The sequence below is a fragment of the Eptatretus burgeri genome, chromosome 7, assembly GCF_056783735.1.
Source record: "Eptatretus burgeri isolate ZD-2024b chromosome 7, Ebu_testis_v1, whole genome shotgun sequence".
Classification (NCBI taxonomy): Eukaryota; Metazoa; Chordata; class Myxini; order Myxiniformes; family Myxinidae; genus Eptatretus; species Eptatretus burgeri.
The window spans coordinates 51067441-51079090 of record NC_140967.1 but is presented as its reverse complement, the minus strand read 5'-3'; the positions used below and the strand labels follow the sequence as shown (position 1 = coordinate 51079090).

The 11650-nt window shown below is 45.0% G+C and overlaps 1 protein-coding gene across 5 annotated transcripts in view; it reads left to right on the top strand.

Moving 5' to 3' along the window:
* Positions 1-11650, top strand: part of LOC147023246 (zinc finger homeobox protein 3-like) — a 585945-nt gene that overhangs the window by 143236 nt on the left and 431059 nt on the right. The window contains exon 1 of one of the 5 annotated variants that reach the window (XM_085888475.1): positions 5906-5966. The exons of 1 other annotated variant lie outside the window; for it this stretch is intronic. The gene's annotated coding sequence lies outside the window, so the exon portion shown is untranslated. Of the gene's footprint in view, positions 1-5905; positions 5967-8538; positions 8661-8747; positions 9038-10261; positions 10699-11650 lie in introns of those variants that run through there. 3 more of the 5 variants (XM_085888472.1, XM_085888474.1, XM_085888470.1) reach the window with 3 other exon arrangements.

The following is an 11650-nucleotide window of genomic DNA, read 5'->3' as shown; positions in this document are numbered from 1 at the left end:
GTAAACCTGAAACGGCAGCATGCTGTCGGTGAATAGACAAATCAAGCTTCAGTGATATGCACGTATATAAATCGCCAAAAGAACTATGAATGCAGCAGGTGAGACTAGGCCATCCTGGGAGCTTGGAACGCGGAGGATGAGACGCCCGTCGAAGCTTTGCCAAAAGCCGCGGCCGCAGCTGCTTTCAATTTCTGATCCGAGCAAAACACTGAGCCGTCATTTTTTATCAACTCAGGGACCTCTTAAAAGCACATTTTCAAAGTGATGCATATTATGAACGACAACCAACAGCAGTTGTTTACCATTAATATCTGTTATAATCGTCGGTTATCAAAAAAAAAAACATCCGACAGCGCTTATTAAATAACAGACAGGCCTGAGGTTTTCTCGGTGCTTCCTGAATGGCAGTGAAATGAACGCCGATTTCTGAAGTTTGATCGACAAGCATCCACTAGGGGGCATTGAGAAATGCTCGACAGCCATCGGTGATATGAGTTGTTATGCCGAGGTGAAGAAGCGCGGCGGCGACAACTTTACAACAGCCATACGAAAGGCAAGAGCTCGTTGCCTCAATCCCAACAGCTCAGGCGTTATGTCGTCACGACATTCTGAGACGAAGTCACCGCCAAGTGTGCTCAATTAACTATCCGTTTACCAAACCCGTGTGCACCACTATATGGTCCTCATCAATCGGGGAGAAGTTTGGCCGCGATGCTAACACGATGCACAGATAGATTTGTTTGCACATGTTTGGTACGCACTCTGCTGCACTATGTATATACAAACCATCGACGTGTTCCAATTGCATCGTCATTCCATGATGCCAAGGGTTTCGTGTGATATTCGTATATGCCTTCAATTTGTGGTACTTCTTTCTTTCTCTCGCTCTCTCTACTCATCTTCGTCCATCAATCTTGTTGTCTTCGTGTTGTGAGGACCATGGAAAGGTTTAGAAGTAACTTTTTGTCGGTGTCGTTAAAGTGAAACTTCAGTTTTAAAGTATACTCGTCTCGTGAAAGACGAATATATCCCTTGAATAGCAATGTTTTATATTCATATGGATATACTACATTTGCCCTTCGGATAAGACAGCAACAACAAAACGACCAGAATTTAGGGATGAATTTCATGTGAAATGGTCGGGAATCACTTTTGGGATAGATAGAACTCTTCAATGTTTTGGTATGTTTGGAGTGCAACAATTTGGACAGGTGGATAGATAGGAAACTAGTAGAGCAGACCAAGGCCGACCATTATTCAATGGACATGCGTTGTACTTTTATTTAATATATATAGGTAATAAGTATGTACTAGAGTATTTATTGGAAGGCCAAAGTCGATGGCTTTTCCTCTGAGGAGTGACCCCCTCATTGTGCTTGACCCATGGGACGACGCAATGGCAGGAGCGCATCCGGACTCACTGATCCCACGGCCCGTGCCTTTGCATTAGCGCATCTTATCATGGCTCTGTGCCTCTGGGGTTCGACTCCCTGCAGCACAACCGTGCCTCACCTAATCCGCTCCCCAAATTGCAAGGTGGCGCCGACGGCGAGAGCGCCTCGCCTTGACAATGAGCCTGGGCGCATCGCATCGCCCGCGGCGAAGCGCAATTCCTGCAAAGGCGCGGTCCCTTTCTATCGAGCCCTGCACTGTCACCCTCCTGCCATGACCCCACATCTTGTCTCAACAAATGAAGTGACCAATATCCACATAGAACGCATCATTGGGTGATAAATTATTGCCCAAGTAATTGATAATGGCTTCCCCAGTCATGTTAGGTCGTGATGTGTAACGATTACCTGTAAATAATTTTATTTTTATATATATATATATATATATATATATATATATATATATATATATATATATATATATATATATATATATATATATATATATATATATATATATATATATATACTGAATCACTGTGACTTCCTATCCACTGCGAATGTGATGATTTGTAACCCAAAAACGAATGAAATTGGAATTTACGATAAATTGTTAATTATTGTCTTAATTGGTATTGGTTAAACTTCCTCAATTTTTCTGTTAACGATTAGAACTTTCGGACAGTGCGTGGAATCAGCCGAAGAGTTCAATATATGTATGTAGTAATGTATATATGTATGTATGTATATATGTATGTATGTATGTATATATATATATATATATATGTATATATATGTATATATATGTATATATATATATATATATATATATATATATATATATATATATATATATATATATATATATATATATGTCTTATCTTTATTTTTAGGAAAATAATTTATTTATTTATTCTTTATGGAAATTTAAATAAAAAGATGCATAAAACTTTTTTTTCTAATTCTCATGACATAAATATAGCAGATTTTTTCACATCTGCAGTGGTTATAAACTTGCAGCGCCATATGAAAACGTCTCCAGCATGAGGACAAATGCACGACTTTGGACTATTACCTGTCTGAAATGGTATCGAAGACAAATTGCTAAAGGTATGATGCAGGTGTTTTAACGGGTCTGACTTTCTGCGGCAAATTTTATGAAACAAACTTATTCACACCCTTACCTCCGTTGCACCCCCCCCGCCCCCTCCCATTGAGGATTGGATTGGTATTGGGAGATGGACTTTTCGTTTTGGAGTGAATCTTGTAATCATGTGCTTGGGGGTATATAGACTTAGAGAGGGGGTTATACGTAGGGTTATAGGGTTGTATGTGGGGTTAGAGGTTTATAAGATGCAGGCTTATCGATTTGTGACAATTACAATTATAACTTTACGAGGATGAAAGTAAAGTTTTGTATTCAAGTGATTTGTAAAATAAGTTTTTTAAATGTGCTTTTGCACGTCCTCACACAGACTCACTTTGTAGATGACAAATTGATTTATCGTTCAACCAGAAATAAATTTAAGAAAATCGGAAAGTTTCAATGAAAGTAATTTTAAAATCTCCTATTTCATAAAACAGTTAACTACGTGGGATGTTCAACATTTTCGAGGAACGAGGTTACATGAACTTTGGTTATTTTCAAAATCATGGGCATGTGAAATTAGGAAGAAAAAATTATATCCATACTTATCGCATGCACTTGTAGATTGAATTTTATAAATGTAAACAGATTGGTGTTTCTTGGATTATACCAACAATCTCATTCCACAATATTTATTTTTGAAACTCCACTCTTATATATCTATGCGCACGTGGTCTTATCAATCCGATAGCCTTTGGCCAATATAAATCATCTCGCCTTTGACCAACATTATGATCCCATAGTCTTTGGCCAATATAAATCCCACAGCTTTTAGCTAAAATAATCCCATAGCCTTTGGCCAAAGTAATCCTCGAGCCTTTGTCCAAAAGAATCCCATAACATTGACTAAAATAGTTCCATAGCCTTTGGCTTGCATGACCATGGGTTTATCGGAATATGCCCAACGCTTTGGATATGTTTGCTCGATTTGGTGACAAGCAGCACCCGCAGTGACCATGTAGGTCGGGCTAGGCTCGGAACGCCCCGTCCCTCGTTCCTCGCTCACCCGCAGACGAGAAGCAAACTCTCACCCTAAGGGCCTCACCCTGTGTATCCTCGATCTGCTCCCAAGACCCAGCGGGACTAAATGGTGCCGTTTGAGCGTAAACGCTCCATGTTCTTATGGACCTATCTTCATGACATCACATGATATAATAAAACGCTTTTCCCCATGCAGGTTTATTTGGTCTATTTACATATTTGCCTGATTGTTGTGCTATATTAAGGCTTTTGATTTCTCCTTGAGTATTAATTGAACCCACCTCTCCCACTTCCCGTGGCCCTCCAAATTTTGAATACAAACAATGTAAAATCAGTGAATTTCCACCGATGTGTTTTTGCAATACCTATGCGAGCAAAATCATCAGGCTTGTCCTTGTGGATAGACAATACCACCAAAAAATAACAATGTTAACCTTGGGTCTGGCTTTTATCGGACACATACTCTGGTTGAACACGCGATTGTACACATGCAATGCGCGACTGTCGCGCCGTAGCTTGGTGTACGGTGGGTCAATCAGTAAGTTTGTGACCTAAGTAGAAGTGCACAAAGAATGAAAAGGTGATTATTTGGATTTAAAAGGTTCAATCGTTGTGAATGACGATACTTTTTAAAAATTAAAAAAATATACAACTGTTTAAATAGCATGAAAATAATCACGTGGGATAAAGTAACACCATTTCGTTAATCAGCGTTAGCTTTTGTTTTTTATACCTGGTGAAGAACTTACTTATTGGATGTGTCAATTATACTCACCCATAACACCTTGCACGACCCCAAATGCGCAAATATCATGCTTTTCCATTGCTCCTTGTACATATGGTAAATGTCCATTGCTCGCACCCACCATGTATAGGTAATCCTCACCTGCACGTGACATACTTTTATTATGACCTGTTGTGTGAGCGATGCAGTGTTTTGGAGGATGTATCGACGTAATCTGCAATTTAGACGTGCATAATTTGCATTTTGAAAACAGATTGTTGGCAAACACATCCAAACCGATATAATCGCAGATCCGACGCTGTTACTATGAAACGATCAAACTACCACCTAAAGTTTATTCTTATTGTCTGAGAAAACCGATTTAAACAAGTTCGCCATGTAATCAATCGTATATTTACACGATGTGATACGATCTATGCATGAAGGTGTTGAACCAGGTGGTGTTGGATCCCATGTCCTCCCCAACAAGCATCCTTTGGGTCCAAACCTGAGAACTTGTGCCTGTCTCTCATACGCCGTGAATGCCTTGCGTACTCTTCACCTACATTCGTCGGCATTGTGGCTTCGAAGCACGTTGACACTGAAGAGTGGCCAGCATGTGTGTATCATTGTAATTGCGATGAAATGGGTGATATACAGGTATAAAAACGTTTCGCCATTGTGGAGGCTTCAATGCGCATTCCTACTTTCCTGACATTATTACCCCTTCCTCTCTCTCTCTCTCTCTCTCTCTCTCTCTCTCTCTCTCTCTCTCTCTCTCTCTCTCTCTCTCTCTCTCTCTCTCTCTCTCTCTCTCTCTCTCTCTCTCTCTTCGCCCTCACGCACACACACACCACACCACACCACACCACACTACACCACACGCACACGCTACACTTTCTATTATAACCCTCCCTCTTATTTTTATTCCAAGGCACATAGTATCAAGTATATGGTCGGATTTTACGCACTATGATTGGAAAATAAATGCGCCATGAATATAAAGTGTAACTTGCGTTACATAAATTTTAATTTCTTGTAAAATGTAGGACTTACTCACGTGTGTTTGTGTGTTTGTGTGTGAGAGAGACAGAAGCCATGAGAAATATTTTCAATAATGTAACAACCCCGCTCGAGATTTTTCATCGTCGAATGGCAAATGTTCAGTCGCAAATTTTCCTTTGGAAAGAGAGGAGAAAGAGCATTTGAAAGAACAATTGAAGACAATGACAGAAAGTTACAACTTTCGTACACACACACACACACACACACACACACACACACACACACACACACACACACACACACGCACACACAACGTTCACACTTGAATTCCGAAACTTTGAATGCATTTTCATGCACGACGCATTAAAGGCCGATGTTTGACGGCCCCAGGGCGAGCACCAACTCGAGTTTAACTCTGCTGAAAGGTCCTCCAAGTGAGTGAGGCGCTGCTGAGCCTGAGTGTGAGTTTAACTCATTTAGAAGGTGCTTCAAGTGAGTGAAGCGCCGCTTGGATGTCTCTGCGTCGTGCAGCATTTGTAAATAAATAAATAAATAAATAATAAACGGGGTACTTCCGGTCAGGATTGCGATTTCTTTTTTTTCTCTTTTTAAATCCGACTTACGTTTCTGCATCGCCTTCTCCAAAGATGTTACTGCCATGACGGTTTTAAAGAGGCAGGTGCAGACGCCGCGACCGCCAGGCCGCTGCTTTGGGAAGGTAAGCCGACGCCTTTTCTTCGATTTCTAATTGATCACCAACACTTTTGATTTGGCTTGCTGTGTATTCCTGATGTGGGGAAACATCACCCATGGAATGCTGGAGTATGTATAACAAGCCTTGCGTCTTTATTTCCTCAGGTGTGTGTGTGTGTTTGTTTGTTTGTTTGTTTGTTTGTTTGTGTTTGTCTGCTTGCCTGTGTGTGCTTCTCTCTGTTTGTCTGCCTGTGTGTATGTCCGTGTCTGTCCCACGAGCTTTTGTTGACGTAGCAAGGAACCAGGGGGTTATTTTGTGGTTTAAGGGGCTCGGTTTGTGAGTATCTCCTCGACTCGAAAGTATACTTTTTTGAGAGACACATACATTTGCCATCTGTTGTGTGACGTGTGTCTGCTTGATCGTCCCCATTCAACTAAATCTCGTCGCTTCTTCTCCGTCCGCATCCGAAACTCACGCACGGGTATTCACCGAAGCTCATGAAAAGTTAAACAAACACGGTTATGTCTGCATTGTCTCATCCTGTGGTTTTGCTCTGCACAGGAAGCACTCACTGATCTTTATACCAATAAAACTTTTCGTACACTATGTCAGCGGACATATCGGACATCTCTCTCTCTCTCTCTCTCTCTCTCTCTCTCTCTCTCTCTCTCTCTCTCTCTCTCTCTCTCTCTCTCTCTCTCTCTCTCTCTCTCTCTCTCTCTCTCTCTCTCTCTCGCTCCATATATATGTCTACCTTTTTCCACGTCCGGCAATGAGTTATATGCAACGGATTGGAATCTACAGAGGGCGCTGCTAAATCATCAGTATCTGACCCACAACGTTACAGAAAAATCAAACAATCAAAACGTGTTTAGACGAAGCACCTCGTTCATTTAATTTATCTTTGTGTGTTTGTCCAGCATTTATGCATTTATATCGAAAATATAGCAAAGCGCCGAATTATATACAATCATGAATCATTTGCATCACCAATGATGTAAACTATATGCCCGACCGTTGGCGAGCATTTCGCACCTGTATCATAAACACCAACAATGAGATGCAGAACCCAATAACCCACATGGATATAAAGTGTAAGAATATTGTTACAATTCTCAGGAGCGCAGCATGCATGTACGCATTGCCGTACATGTGCTGAGAAATGTGCCTTGCAGGCTGCAGGTTATAAACACCTGTAACAACAAACCCCGAATACGTACATACTCGCGGCACAGCAGTCGAAAGCGGAATTCCGGGGATCATGGAGCTGCGGATTCTTATCCTTAAAGCAGCTGCATCGTCATGTGAAGTTTCAAGAAAAATAACAAGCAGTAAGCTGTGAACGGAGACTGAATTCGGGATTAAATGGTATCATCAAGCAAGCAATGCCGTCAGATATCTATAGAAACAATGGAAAATCGCAACTCTGGGTATAGGTTAGAATTCAACAACAGATACATGTATATATATATATATATATATATATATATATATATATATATATATATATATATATATATATATATTCCATATCACAATATATAGCATGTTGTCAGAAGGACAGAGAGTTTTCTCAGAGACAGTCATTCCAGGAAACTCTAGTTTTTGTCCCCTATGTGCGGCATTCGGAGCGAAACTAACCTCGCGATTCGGCTGGAATGGTCCAAATCCCGCATGGGCGGCCTGGGTCATGCACGGAGCAGATTCGAGTTCTCCGCCACCCTTTTAACATCTCTTTCAAAGTCCTCTTCTTTGGAGTGTTCCTAACATTTGACAAGTGCGTGCTTTGTTTATAACTCAGTCAATCGTAAGTGACCACACTATTTACATGCAATGCAATTCTTCATCAACGTTGCATGAACCTGTGTGTATATGCACACACACACACACACACACATATATATATATATATATATATATATATATATATATATATATATATATATATATATATATATATATATATATATATATTATCTAAAATCCCAAAGTCTACACTCATTTACAATCATTCTCCTCTATTTCGCTAACGTGTACACGAACACCGTCGTCACTCAAATGCTCCTACTAAAGACAAATGCTGAAAACTATTTGCACCATTTCTCGATTTTACCCAAGTATCACCAACACCCGACCGCCCGACCCCCCGCCCTCCCTGGACCCTTCCATGCACATATGCTCGAAGCGAGAACCGCCGGACCTCGCTCTGTTTCTGCGTTAATTTAAGACGTTTCGCGGCAAGCGCTGCAACTGTCGCCCAAATGTCGGCTCTGTGAGTAAGTGCGCGGCGCCGACACTTGGACGCGCTCGCACAAAGGCCGACAGGCTCCGATGTATCCGCGCCATCCCGCTGGTACCCCGTCATTACGCGCTCGCACCGCGCGGCCCCCGGACTTCAAAGCGTCAAACTCGGGGGCTGCTGAATATTGATCACCTTGCTAATTACACCTTCCCGTCGTTCCTCGGTAATGAGGGCATGCGCAGTACTTCCCCCGCCCCCGCCCCTGCCCCTCCCCTTCTTCCCCCCCGGCCAGTTTGCATGGGAAATAATTAGCAGAATAAAGATATCGAATTTTCATTGCCACTTCCCTGTTAGTCGCCGTGCAGTCGCGAGCAGGGTGTCGCCGGGCCGACGGAGGTGCGCAAAAGGGGTTTCCTACCAGGCGGGCTCGATACACGAACTTTAACCAAAGACGAAAAGATGAACAGACGAGAAGAGTAAGTTGAACCATCGTCTGCGACGCCGTCGATCTCTATTTTTTTCCTTTTACCCCCACCCCCTATCAGCTTCCCCCGATAACCCCCCCCCAACTAACGCCGATCGTAGTCCGAGCTCATTCCGCGTGTGCGTGTTTCTCGCTAATTGCTGCTTCCGAGCCATTCGCAGCCGCCGACAGTCGCAAGGCAGTCGCTCTCCCTGTTTCTCCTCTCTGTCCTGGTCACGTCGAGCGCTTTGTTACCCGCAGCTTTAACAACTCCAATGAGCGCCATACCAGCGGCAGGCGCCCTGTGTTTACAAGCCCGAGCCTTGGCGTGCCAGACCCTCCGCACTGAACGCGCGTCCGACGGAGCCGCGCGCGCGCGCGTCGCCAGCAGTACGTACCCCACGCTTTTTGACCCCTCAACGACCGGCTCGTCGTTTTTTAAATGCCTCTTCTGATGCGATCGCAGTGCGCGTTATCCCCAGCTCGCCTGATTTCATAATCCGGCCGCCGGCTCCAGCGCTCCGCCGCGTGTTATAGGAGTGCTTAGGCATTTCTGGCAGTCGAAGCGCGTCTCTCTCTCTCTCTCTCTCTCTCTCTCTCTCTCTCTCTCTCTCTCTCTCTCTCTCTCTCTCTCTCTCTCTCTCTCTCTCTCTCTCTCTCTCTCTCTCTCTCTCTGTCTCTGTCTCTCTCTCTGTCTCTGTCTCTGTCTCTGTCTCTGTCTCTGTCTCTGTCTCTGTCTCTGTCTCTGTCTCTGTCTCTGTCTCTGTCTCTGTCTCTGTCTCTGTCTCTGTCTCTGTCTCTGTCTCTGTCTCTGTCTCTGTCTCTGTCTCTGTCTCTGTCTCTGTCTCTGTCTCTCTGTCTCTGTCTCTGTCTCTGTCTCTGTCTCTGTCTCTGTCTCTGTCTCTGTCTCTGTCTCTCTCTCTGTCTCTGTCTCTGTCTCTGTCTCTGTCTCTCTCTCTGTCTCTCTCTCTCTCTCTCTCTCTCTCTGTCTCTCTCTCTGTCTCTCTCTGTCTCTCTCTGTCTCTCTCTGTCTCTCTCTGTCTCTCTCTGTCTCTCTCTGTCTCTCTCTGTCTCTCTCTCTCTCTCTCTCTCTCTCTCTCTCTCTCTCTCTCTCTCTCTCTCTCTCTCTCTCTCTCTCTCTCTCTCTCTCTGTCTCTGTCTCTGTCTCTGTCTCTGTCTCTGTCTCTGTCTCTGTCTCTGTCTCTGTCTCTGTCTCTGTCTCTGTCTCTGTCTCTGTCTCTGTCTCTGTCTCTCTCTCTCTCTCTCTCTCTCTCTCTCTCTCTCTGTCTCTCTCTCTCTCTCTCTCTCTCTCTCTCTCTCTCTCTCTCTCTCTCTCTCTCTCTCTCTCTCTCTCCCTTTCTGTCTCCCTGTCTGTCTGCCTCTGCCTCTGCCTCTGCCTCTGCCTCTGCCTCTGCCTCTCTCTGTCTCTGCCTCTCTGTCTCTGCGTCTCTGCCTCTCTGTCTCTACGTCTCTGCCTCTCTGTCTCTGCCTCTCTGTCTCTGTCTCTGTCTCTCTCTCTGTCTCTGTCTCTGTCTCTCTCTCCCTCCCCCTTCTCCACCCCCCTTTCTCTCTCTCTCTCTCTCTCTCTCTCTCTCTCTCTCTCTCTCTCTCTCTCTCTCTCTCTCTCTCTCTCTCTCTCTCTCTCTCTCTCTCTCTCCTCTCTACCTTTTACCTTTCTACCTCTCTACCTCTCTACCTCTTTCTCGACCTTTTTCTTCCCTCTCTCCTCTCTTTCCTTGCTACCCCTATCTCTCTTGTCTACCTCGCTCTCTTCTCTACCCCCCTCTATAGCTCCCTCTCTTTCACTCATTCTGTCTTTGCCTCGCTCCCTCTCTCCACCGCTCCGCGGGGCCAGGGCGGCCAGTAGTTAGACGAGCGGGCGGAGGCACGGGTGGGCGAGCGATGCTTTATCGCACCGTGGGATGATGATGAGGAGGAGGCTGGGCGCGAGAAGAGGCGGCGCGGCGTAGCGCAGCGCCGCCAGGGCTGCCGCGCATGCTGAAGCCGAAGGGAAGGGCGAGGGAAAAGGCGAGCAGCGGCAGCCGAGCCCGGTAAGCCCGTCCGACGATCGATCGCAGCCAGAGGGTGGGGGGCTGCTGCCGCCGCCAGCCTCGGCCATTGCCTATCAGGCGCCGTGGCCCGCAAGTTTGAATTAAAGGCAACTTAATGTAATCCCGGGTCCGCGGAACCTGATGAGGTTCAGGAAATGGCGTGTGGTATCCGGCAGGATTCCAAGCAGTTCCGGAAAAAAAGCCTTCCTGTCCCTTCCCGAGCCATCGCTGTGTTCCATTCGTGCTGTGTCTCGCGCTGTGTTCGCTTGGATCGCGAAAGGCCATGGGGGGAAGTGGGAAGGACAGTGACAGCTGCTTGCAGTGCTTCTTTTGTTTTGCATTGTTGCTCTTGTTGATGTTCCTGTTGTTGATGCGACTTGATATTGCAGTGCCCATGCTGTTGCATTCTGAATGTCCTTCCCTCAGCGGAATTTCTCTTTCATTCATACTTAAGACTGGTCTGTTGCTGTGACAAAGCTTGAACAGCGTGCGCCAATGTCGACCCCCATCTGCTTGACCCTCCTCCTGGAAATGTAATCGTGTGAGCCCATTGCGGCAGGGGCCAGGAGGGGATAAGGTCGAAAAGTGTGTGTGTGTGTGTGTGTGTGTGTGCGTGCGTGCGTGCGTGCGTGCGTGCGTGCGTGCGTGCGTGCGCTGCTGCTGCTGCAGGCTGAACGAGTGACTTTGGGCCCAAGGGTTCCAGGTTTGATTTTAGGCCCAATGCTCCCACAACACACAGCACCATGACAGTGGGTTGGTCATCCAGTGAATTATAAATCAAAAATAGTCACTTTTTGAGTTGCTGCTACTTCTATTGCCTGTAAAGGGAAGATGGTTGTTTGTCTGTTCATGTGGTTTAGCGGTTCGACATTTGATTCAAGCATAAGAGTTTTACATTTGATGTTTATTCTATGATGGTTCTCACACTCCCACATCAGCACGACTGATTGCA